Source organism: Triticum aestivum, chromosome 6A (assembly GCF_018294505.1).
Source record: "Triticum aestivum cultivar Chinese Spring chromosome 6A, IWGSC CS RefSeq v2.1, whole genome shotgun sequence".
Classification (NCBI taxonomy): domain Eukaryota; kingdom Viridiplantae; phylum Streptophyta; class Magnoliopsida; order Poales; family Poaceae; genus Triticum; species Triticum aestivum.
Window position 1 is genome coordinate 469,047,385 of NC_057809.1, and position 9,836 is coordinate 469,057,220.

Sequence of the window (9,836 nt, forward strand, 5' to 3'; positions counted from 1 at the left end):
CAATGCATACGTTTTCTAAGTATGATGCACCAGTAGTGTTGCTCTGAGTATTGAATCGTAGTAGTATATGGTGAGGCCTTGTTGGATGTCAGTCATGTGATCATGTGCTTCTGTATGTATGCGTCTGTACTTTCAGATGAAGGGCGCAACAGACGTACAGTACAGGTTATTCGCAATAATAATAAGAAACAGGGGAGGAATATATCGGCAGGCACACCGGAAGGAGGGAGAGCGTGTGGGTGTACCCTACATTAAAGGAAAACGATTGGAGCCGGTGCGCCGGCTGAACTTTGCGCCGGCTCGCGGGCCACGCTGGCTCACACGAACACGCAAACAACCACCCCGCGTGAGACGTGTATATGGTGGGTCCCGCACGACTTTTCCTTTTCTTCCTCCTCCAGCCCATCCATCGCAGCTCTGCTCCTCCACACAGCCTTCCCAGGCTGCTCGCAACCTCCAGAAGCTCTCATCGGCGGCGAGTGCTCGCGTGCGACGGCGCGCAACACCGCCCCTCCTTCATGGCCGGCGAGCCCCTCTGCCATCCTCCTCCTCAATTTGTATCCCCGCTAGCTCCCCGCGGCCATGGCCGTCTACACCCCTCAGATCTCAGCCATGGCCTCCGCCCAACTACAACTTCGAGTCCCCGCCGGTGAAGCTACGGAAGCATCTATCGGGGTGCTGCAACCAGAGCTGTAAGCCTACAACCACAGGGCACACGCTGGACGGCGAGGACGGGGCGGCGCTGCTCCTAGCAAAAAACTAATGTCGCAATTTTTGCTAAATGCTTCAACCGGCATAACATTTTGCTACAACCGACATCGCATTTTGCTACAACCGTCGTCACGTTTTGCTACAACACATAGCCGGTGTCGCAGTTTTGCTACAACTAGCGTCACTTTTTGCTACATCCGGCATCACGTTTTGCTGCATCCATCACGACCGAGTTATGACCCGCGACGGCGGCGATGACAATTTTGCGGCAAGCGTCGTAGTTTTTTGCTACAACCGACAGCACGTTTTGCGACATCCATTCTTTTTCTAGAACGCAATGGCTGCTACGTGCAACGACGAGCTACAAACAGCGACGACGGTGACAGACTTTTTTGCTGCAACCGTTTTCCCCGTTTGCTACGACCGTGCAATAGAAAGCTGCAACGGGCGCCATGGGAGCCACATGCCAGCGGCAACGGCAAACGTCGAGCTGCAACCGGCGGCAACAAGAGCTGCATCCAGCGGAGCTGCAACCGGCGACTGGTGTTGCCGGAGCCACGGCCATCACCAGCGAGGCGGAGCTGCAACCCACAGGCGAAGTTTTTGCTGCATGCGTGGATCTGGACGACGGCGACCGGCGGCGAGTGCGGCATCCAGCAGCACGGGAGTGGCGGAGAGAGGGGTTGTAGATGAGGGGGTAGCGGCCGGCGGGCCAGGGGCAGCCAGGAGACAGGGAGCCGCGCTCGCGCTGCGCGCGGAGAGGATGAAGGAGAGAGAGAAGTCAACGCACAGATCGGACGGTTGCTCGCTGGATCGGGTGGCTGGGGTTGGACCGGCCGAACCGTTTCGGCCGGTGCGCCGGCGCCTAACATCGCCCTACATTAAATGGTATGCACGTCTGGACGTACGTACGTACACGGGGAGTGGTTGCGATGAATTGTCACGACGTACATACGTGTCTGGGAAGAAGTGACCGCTCGACCGAGAGAGAGGCGAGGCAGGGACCAGCGGCAGGTTGTTCATTTTGGCACCACGTCTCCACCGTCACATATGCCTGATGCCTGTGCACGCCGGGTGGACCACGTCTCCACCGTCACATATTAGAGTTAGTATGTACGTGTTGGTGCTGGAGCAGTGTTTGGTTTCTGCTGCAGTAAGAGCAACGGGTCGACCAAACAGACGCTGACTATGTCCGTTTTTTTTTTTCATTTGGATCGATCAGGCAGACACAGACGTTTGTTTTTACATTTAGGTCGGCGTCTGCGCCTAACGCTCGTCCGATCCATTTTGACCACGCCGATACTGTGCATGCATATTTAAAATAAAAATAACTTAATTAAATATTAGAGCCGACTGGAAAGGTCGGCGAGAGTCCATGCGCCCACATTAGTATTAAAAGAAATTAAAAACAAATTAAACTACGAGGTGGCGCGCTGCCCTAGGCGGTGGCGGCGTCGTCGTCCTCGGGGTCGGTGAGCGATGAGTGTCGGCGCAGGGCCGGCCCAAGGGAATGCCGGGTTCCAGGCGGCGGCGATGTAGGCCGCAGGCAGCTGTTCCGGCACGGGCAGTGCCGGCGCAGGGGGCTGTGCGGCCGCAGCCTGGCGCGCCTTCTCCTCAGCCTCGCGCTGCTCCTCCTCGAGGTCGCGCTCGAGCATCTCCTCGTACTCGCCGTGACGGCGCTCCTCGGCCAGCCGTCGCTGGCGCCACATCTCGAGGTACGCCACCTCCTACATCGATGTCGTCCCCATCCAAACCGGTGACTCGGACACCCACTCACGCAGTATTCCCGTCCAGGAGTAGTGCTCGATGGGGGATGGGGTTCCGGCTGCGGCTTCAGGTCGGCCTTGACGCGGCGTCGGGGAGGGGACGGCGGGGCCACCGGCGGCAGCACGCAGTCGCCGGCCGCGGAGAGGGCAATGGCCTGCGCCATGGCCGCCTCATACCGAGCCTCCTCTTCCTTCATCGCCTCCACCCTGCACTGCTCGTCCTCCTCGCTCTCGCGGTAGACCGCCGCAAGGGCCGCCTGGTAGGCGTCCTCCGTCGCCTGGTCCTCCTCGCGGATGATGAACGGGGGCGGCGGCACGCTGCGGTCGACCTCGCGCACGCCGCGTCGCCTCGCCTCCTCGTGCTCGAAGGCGAACCACCTCTTTCAGTTCGGCGAGTCGGATGCGTAGATGGCGTCACGGCGCTGCTCCGGCGTCAGCAGCGCCCGCCGGTGCCGCACCTCCTCTGTGTGCGCCCTAGCCGACCGCGGCCGGCACTGGGATCCTCTCTGGATCCAGATGCCGGTCGTGCAGCAGGGTGACATCGGCAGAGGCACGCGGTGCTGCAAGTGCCACTCCGCCTGGTGCACTGGCACGTTCACGCGCTGCCTCTGCCGACGAGCCGGCGCTGGCAGAGGCGGGAGGAACTATGAGGGGAAAGAGACGGGGGGGCCTTGCCCTTGGCCTTGCTGCTGCTCCCGGCGCCGGAGAAGAGCCCCATTTGGCACGGCTTGGATGGCTAGGGTTTGCCGGTGATGGGGGAGCGAGCGTGCCTAGATGTGGACGGGGGCTGGCTGGATGAAGACAGCCTCGCCGCACGGTCGTCTTAAAAAAGGGCGACCGCCGTCGCTGACATGTGCGCCCATAATCATAAATTAAGCTGACCAGGTAGGTGAGGACCGTTGGACGACCGCCAAGTGAGGCCACGACGGACATCGAGAAGACGTGTGTGGCGTCCGTTTCGCGTCCGCGCCGACACATTTAAGACGCAAATTTGGACCGCAAATGCGTCGGCGCGGACACGAAACGAACGCCATTTGAGTTTGGGTCGCGCGTTAGGCCATTACTTTTGTTCACGCTAATTCAAATGAACACGGGCAGACGAAATGAATCGCCCCATTAAAGTTGCTCTAATTTGTGGGACTGGATATGCCGTTCTTGTGTTGTTGAAGTCGCCCAGCGAAATATTGGGCTGATCCAGAGATCGCCGCACGAGACCCTGCCAATGCTAATATGCTATCTATCGCGTTGTGCGAGCGTTATGACGGAATTCGTCCACAATGTCTAGAAGTGTGCTATAATGTCCGAGATAATAGGATTTGATACATTACTAATATCGATAAGTTCATCTTTTCTCTTTGAAAGCCCATCCGCAAGAACCATAAAGTACAGCATGCTTCATATTGATGAGCGAGAACAAAGTGCGCACGAAAGATTAATATTGATCTCTTAGGCCAGTCTTGATCTCAGGTGGTAGCTAGCGCGTTGCGACCTTATATATGGTAGTTGATCCGAAGCCGCTACAAAATGGTATCAGAGTTGACCCTCGCGATTACATAGGTGTGTGTGAGTTAGTGTCCTAGACGTGTACATGGCGCATGGGCCCGTCGTGGCACCTGGTATGGGCACATATGATTGTTAACACTCGCCCATTCAATTTTTGAAAAGATCATGGAAGCTTCTATCTGATTTTGGGAAACTTCCGGTTGTGGGTTTGTAAATTCTTTTTTTTATTACTTTATTATTTTTAGTTTTATTCGATGGTTTTTATTCCTTTTTCATTCTTCTTCATTGTAATTATTTCCTTTTTCACTATTCTTTCCTTTTTCCTATCTTTCTTTTTTATGAAATTCATGGTTTTTTAAAAAATAAATTAAATTCATAAACCATTTCTTATTCTGGTAACATTTCTTTAAGTTTGCAAAAAATTCTAAAACTCATGATTTTTCAGATTTCAATTCATTTTTTTTTCAATTTGTGAATGATAGATTCATGTGTTTCATATTCTTAGCTTTAATGAACATATTTTCAAATTCCTGAACATTTGTCTGCGGACATTTTGTGAATTCACCATTATTTTTAATTTCATGAATTATTTATAAATTTAAGAAATTGAAATTTGCAAATTTTATTTCAAATTCGAGATAATTTTTAAATATTTTTTGAATTCATGAAAAAATCATGTACACTTTTTAAATGCTCGAACAACTTTCCAATTTCGCCAAAAACAATTTGAATTTCGAAATTGTGATTTTTTTTCTAATTCGTTAACATTATTTTACTTGGCAAATATAGCAGAAAATTGTGAACATTTTTAAAATTTGTGACTCTTTCTCACAAATAGGTTCATAAACAGAAAGAAAACACTTTGTACAAACAAATCAGATAAATATGTGTTCAGGCAACGAGTCGGACATCTTGTTTTTTTTGTGGGAAATGAGTCGGACAACTAAACTCGAGTAACATGAACTCACTTATACTAGCGTTATTGGGCTGTCAGCCCAGCTAGACTAGTGCGCTGGCTAAGTGAACGACACGAGTACAATGCTCACTAAAATCGATATAAGTGGGCGCTTCTATTCTCTAGCTTGACATATGGTGGGAGGGCCTACTAGTATTAGGTCCGTTCGTTTCTTTTCTTTTTCTTGCACTAGCAAAACATGTCCGTGCATTGCAATGGGTGATTAAACAATAACACACGCCTATAATGTGATAAGCATTCTCGCGACCCTTCACAGGTGCACACCCTCTATTTTAACATGACAACCAATGGTCATTCGACATGAACGGTGAGCTTAAGAAACAATGAGCAACATGTCGAACCATGAATCGATTGAGGATAGGGTTTTTCAGGATGCCAATTTGGAACATGAGATATGGTCCCGAGTCAACTTAGTTCAGCTTATTAGTTCATTCTAAAATTTAAGTAAAATTTGAAGATATAACATTATTAATAAATTTGACTTGATGCCATGAGCTAAATTTAAAAGTAAAACAGAAATAAATAATATTATGAATAACAATAGCATCAAGTAGATTAATCTGGAGCAACAGTGGCAGCAAGAAAAACATGCTTGTTAGTGTTAGGCAACATTAGGGTTGACATCTGACCGAGACATCCTCCACTTCCGACCGCCGCTTGATGTGGCGACTCGTGCGAACTCTAGACCCTAGCTCCCTTGCCCCCTCCCCCAATCAAACATTGATCCTTTCCAGTCCATGTCATTGGTAGCCGACCATCAGTTATTTCACATTGGTGGGCGTTGGCATGCAACAGCGGCCAATCCACCATACACAACGACGTGTAGAAGTATGTTTCTACACGTACATATAAAGTATTAAGCTAGCTAGTAGTTTTTTTCTTTAAAAAGGAAAAAGGCTAGCTTGGAATTTTAAATGGGTGGAAATGAACACCCCCTATGGCACCAACAACAGATTTTGTTACACTGTCAAACTATCCTATCTAATCAATTTAAATGTGTAGGAAACATCGATAATAGACATTTTTAAAATACCCCATATATAGAAAAGTGTAAATTAAGGGTACATCCTAAACATAATTTTAGAAATGACTAACAAGCAAGATAATAGCATATTTAGAATCTACATATTTTACTGAGCGATTTGTATATATAACATATTTACTAAGCGATTTTTATATATAACATGTTAAATTTAGTACTAAGGTTTGAAAGATATGTTTTTTAAGTACTTGAATCTGCCAAAGAAAAAAAAAGAGAAAAGTTAAACAGAGAATACCTGGGACGAATTGCAACACTGTGCAGCCCATCTGCTAAACGATCCTTGGGCGAGACAGATCTATCTTACGCAATCAGAATTCAAAGAGAGAAGGCAATCCGCCTATAGTGCCCCATTAGAAGAGCAAGCCTCTAGCCAGCCCACCTCTAGTTCACTTGTGATGTACGAGGGGATAGCTGAACATGAACCAAACGCCACGGCCAGGAACTTCAAGAAAATCTAAAATCATTTTTTCCACTTACTAATGGCATTGAATGCAATTTGTGGCAAAGTTGGGGCCAATTTCATAACGAATGCGTAGAAGCATTAATCCCTTTATTAGTTGGTATATAGGTATAGATTTTTAACTTTTATTTACATATTAATATTATAAAAGTGTATTATATATTTCAACAATTAATATACTTTAACGTTCATCTCGCATTTAAATGCTGTCCAAAAAAATTCATGCAATTTTAAAAAAACATACTATAAAACAAATGTTCATAGCATTAAAGAAATGTTCGCGCATTTCAAAAAATGTGTGTGACTTTCTTTTAATAATATAAACAATGTTCATGTAATTCAAAAAGTTTATTTTATTACCATTCAAGAAAATGTTCATGACATCTAAGAAAACATTCACGTGTTTCGAAAACATGTTCATGACATTTTTTTAAAGGTACGCAATGTAAAAAGTCCTCTATTCATCAAAATGTCCAACGTGTATTTGAAAAATGTTTAACATGTATTTGAAAAACTATACATCATGTATTTGAAAAAAAGTTTAGTGTGCATCAAAAAAATGTTTCAGTTGTATACAATATTTTTTTTACAATATGGAAAAAAAATGGAGACTTGTATTGAAGAAAAAGAGGGAAAACTTGAAGAAAATTGATAAAGGGAAAAACAACCATAGAAAACTGAAGAAACTAACATGAAAATTGAATAAACAAACAGAAAAACAAAGTTCTTACTTTCGTTACTCAGCTGGCCCATTCACCATGCGTTGTAGGTGAGGCAGTGCTACGTGTCACATTAGACGAGATACAACCCTCGCTGTTATACATAGACGTGTCTGGAGTCGTGGGCTTGACAAACTAGAGATAGCACCCCGTATGTGTGGATGCGCGTCGGCAGGCCCGGTAGCGGTGTAATAGAGGCTGCCCTCGTCACCGTTCATTCCCATCGGCAAGCGCGCGCTTCTTGCAGAGGGGGCGGCACTCCGCGCAGCGCGGTGGCCAATGAGGCGTCCATCTCCCATATGATTGGCAACCAGATTGGTACGAGTCTCTCCCAATATATATTTGGCTGCAATATTGATCTTTTTTTTGAAATGATAGGGGTTGCCCCCCTGCCCCAACTTTTATTAAAAAGAAAAAGGCAAAACCACACCGGACTGTTAACAGCTCTCGGCTCGAGCCAGAAGTAACTGCAGCAGAATTATTACAAGAAGAGAAAACTAAAAGTTTAACATCTCTCCCAGAGAAAACTTATCAAGTCTGAAGCCAAAGGGAAGAAAGGCAATAGAGCTATATGAGAACATTTCCGCACATCAAAACAGCAGCTCCACTACCTAACTACCCCAGAGTCATCCACGTACCAAGCGATTCTAAGCAGTTCCCCGCAATGATGGTCGAGCAGCCTCAAGCATCGGAGGAGTAGCGCAGCTTGGGAGTCCGCACACAAAACTTTCCATTGGCGAATATGTTTCCCCACCATATCCAACACACACCTGATACTTCGCCACCTTCGACCCTAGAAAAGAAATTCATTTCGAAGCATCCATAAGCTCCATAAGGTAGCAGCAGAGTCTAAATTAATAGCATCATATCGTTTTTTCTTCTTCCAGAAGGAGATAAAGGAACTAAATGATTCAGGGGTAGGCATCTCAACACAATCAAATATCACCCCCAAACTTGTCGGGCAACCACACAGTCAAAGAACAAATGTTGTATATTTTCAAGCTCATTGCGGAAAACACAGGTCATATCCTCAACATGTTGACGTTTTGACAAATTATCCCTAGTTAAACTTTTGTTGTGCACCATTAACCAAAGAAACACATGGATATTTGGGGGAACTTTGATTTTCCAAATGCAATCCTTCCAAACAAAAGCCACTCCCCCAAAATTAATCATTTTATAAATAAATTTCATAGAGTATAAACCCTTGCTTTATAAGGACCAAACAGGTTTATCAGCAACATTAGAAGGGGGAAAACCTCTAACCAGATCTAGCATTTCTTACCAAATGCATAAGGTACACTCATCCACACATCTCCTAAAAGGCAACTACAAGTTCACCCCCATCCCAGACTTGGGCAACAGAAGCATCTTGTTGCTGACAAATAGTGTATAAATCCCAGAACCTGGTCTTAAGCGAATAGTCACCAATCCAAGTGTCATGCCAAAGTGACACATTCCTACCATTCCCAGAAATCCATTTATAAAAAAAAATTGCAGACAAAAAATCCCAGGTGATGCTCTTCCAAAAAGGAGAGCCCACCCCAGTTCTGGACCAAAGAATGTTTGGTTTATCCACATTATATTTAAAACTAAGAAGCTTTTTCCAGTCACTGTCTCTATCATCAAAAAACGTTTACTCCACGCAGCTAGCAGTGACATATTGAATTCCCTAAGATTAGGGACACCCATACCACCCCATTCTTTCTTCTGAGAAATCATCCCCCAATGGGCCAAATGGTATTTATGATTATCACCCACATTACCCCAAAAGAAGTGAGACATTTGAGATGTAATAGCATCAATTGCCAACTTAGGAAATTTCATCATGGACATCAAGTAGGTAGGGATGCTAGCAATGCAAGTAGTAAGAAGAATAAGCTTCCCTCTATAAGATAAGTTTCTCCCCAGCCACCCAGCAATGTTTCAAATGATTCTATAAATAATAGGTTGGATGTCCTCCCTTATGAGTTTCTTATAATGCAAAGGAACACCTAAATACTTAATGGGGAAATCCCCAATTTGACAGCAAAAAAATTGGGCAAACTCCTTAGAAGTCTCCTCATCTATATGGATAGTATGAAGATCACTTTTGTGGAAGTTAATACACAAACTAGAAAGTTTTTCAAAGCATGCCAGGATCCATTTAAGATTCCTAGCATGTTCAGCAGAGGCTTCTAAGAAAAGCAGGGTATCATCAGCATATTGCAGGCTGACCACACCACTTGGTATTACATGAGGCAAAAGCCCCCTGACCAAATCATGACTAGCAGCTTTCTTAAGCATTTTGGAGAAAACATCAGCCACCAAATTAAAGAGCAAAGGGGATGAAGGGTATCCTTGTTTAATCCCTTTCCCACCCACAAAATGTGTTTAATCCTAACAGAAAAGGTCCCTTGATGTAAGCAACTACACGCCCACCCAATCCATTTATTACCAAAACCTCTAGATCTAAGCATTTCCACAAGGAAATCTCAATTCACCTTATCATAGGCTCTTTCGTAGTCAAGCTTCAAAACCAGCCCACTAGTCCCCGTTCTATGGATCTCATGGATCACCTCATGAGCCATAACCAATCTCCCTTTTATGGAAGCAGTTTGGTTTTGAGAAATAATCTTGTCACAAATGGGAGAAGCCCTAGTATTCATGGCTTTGGAAA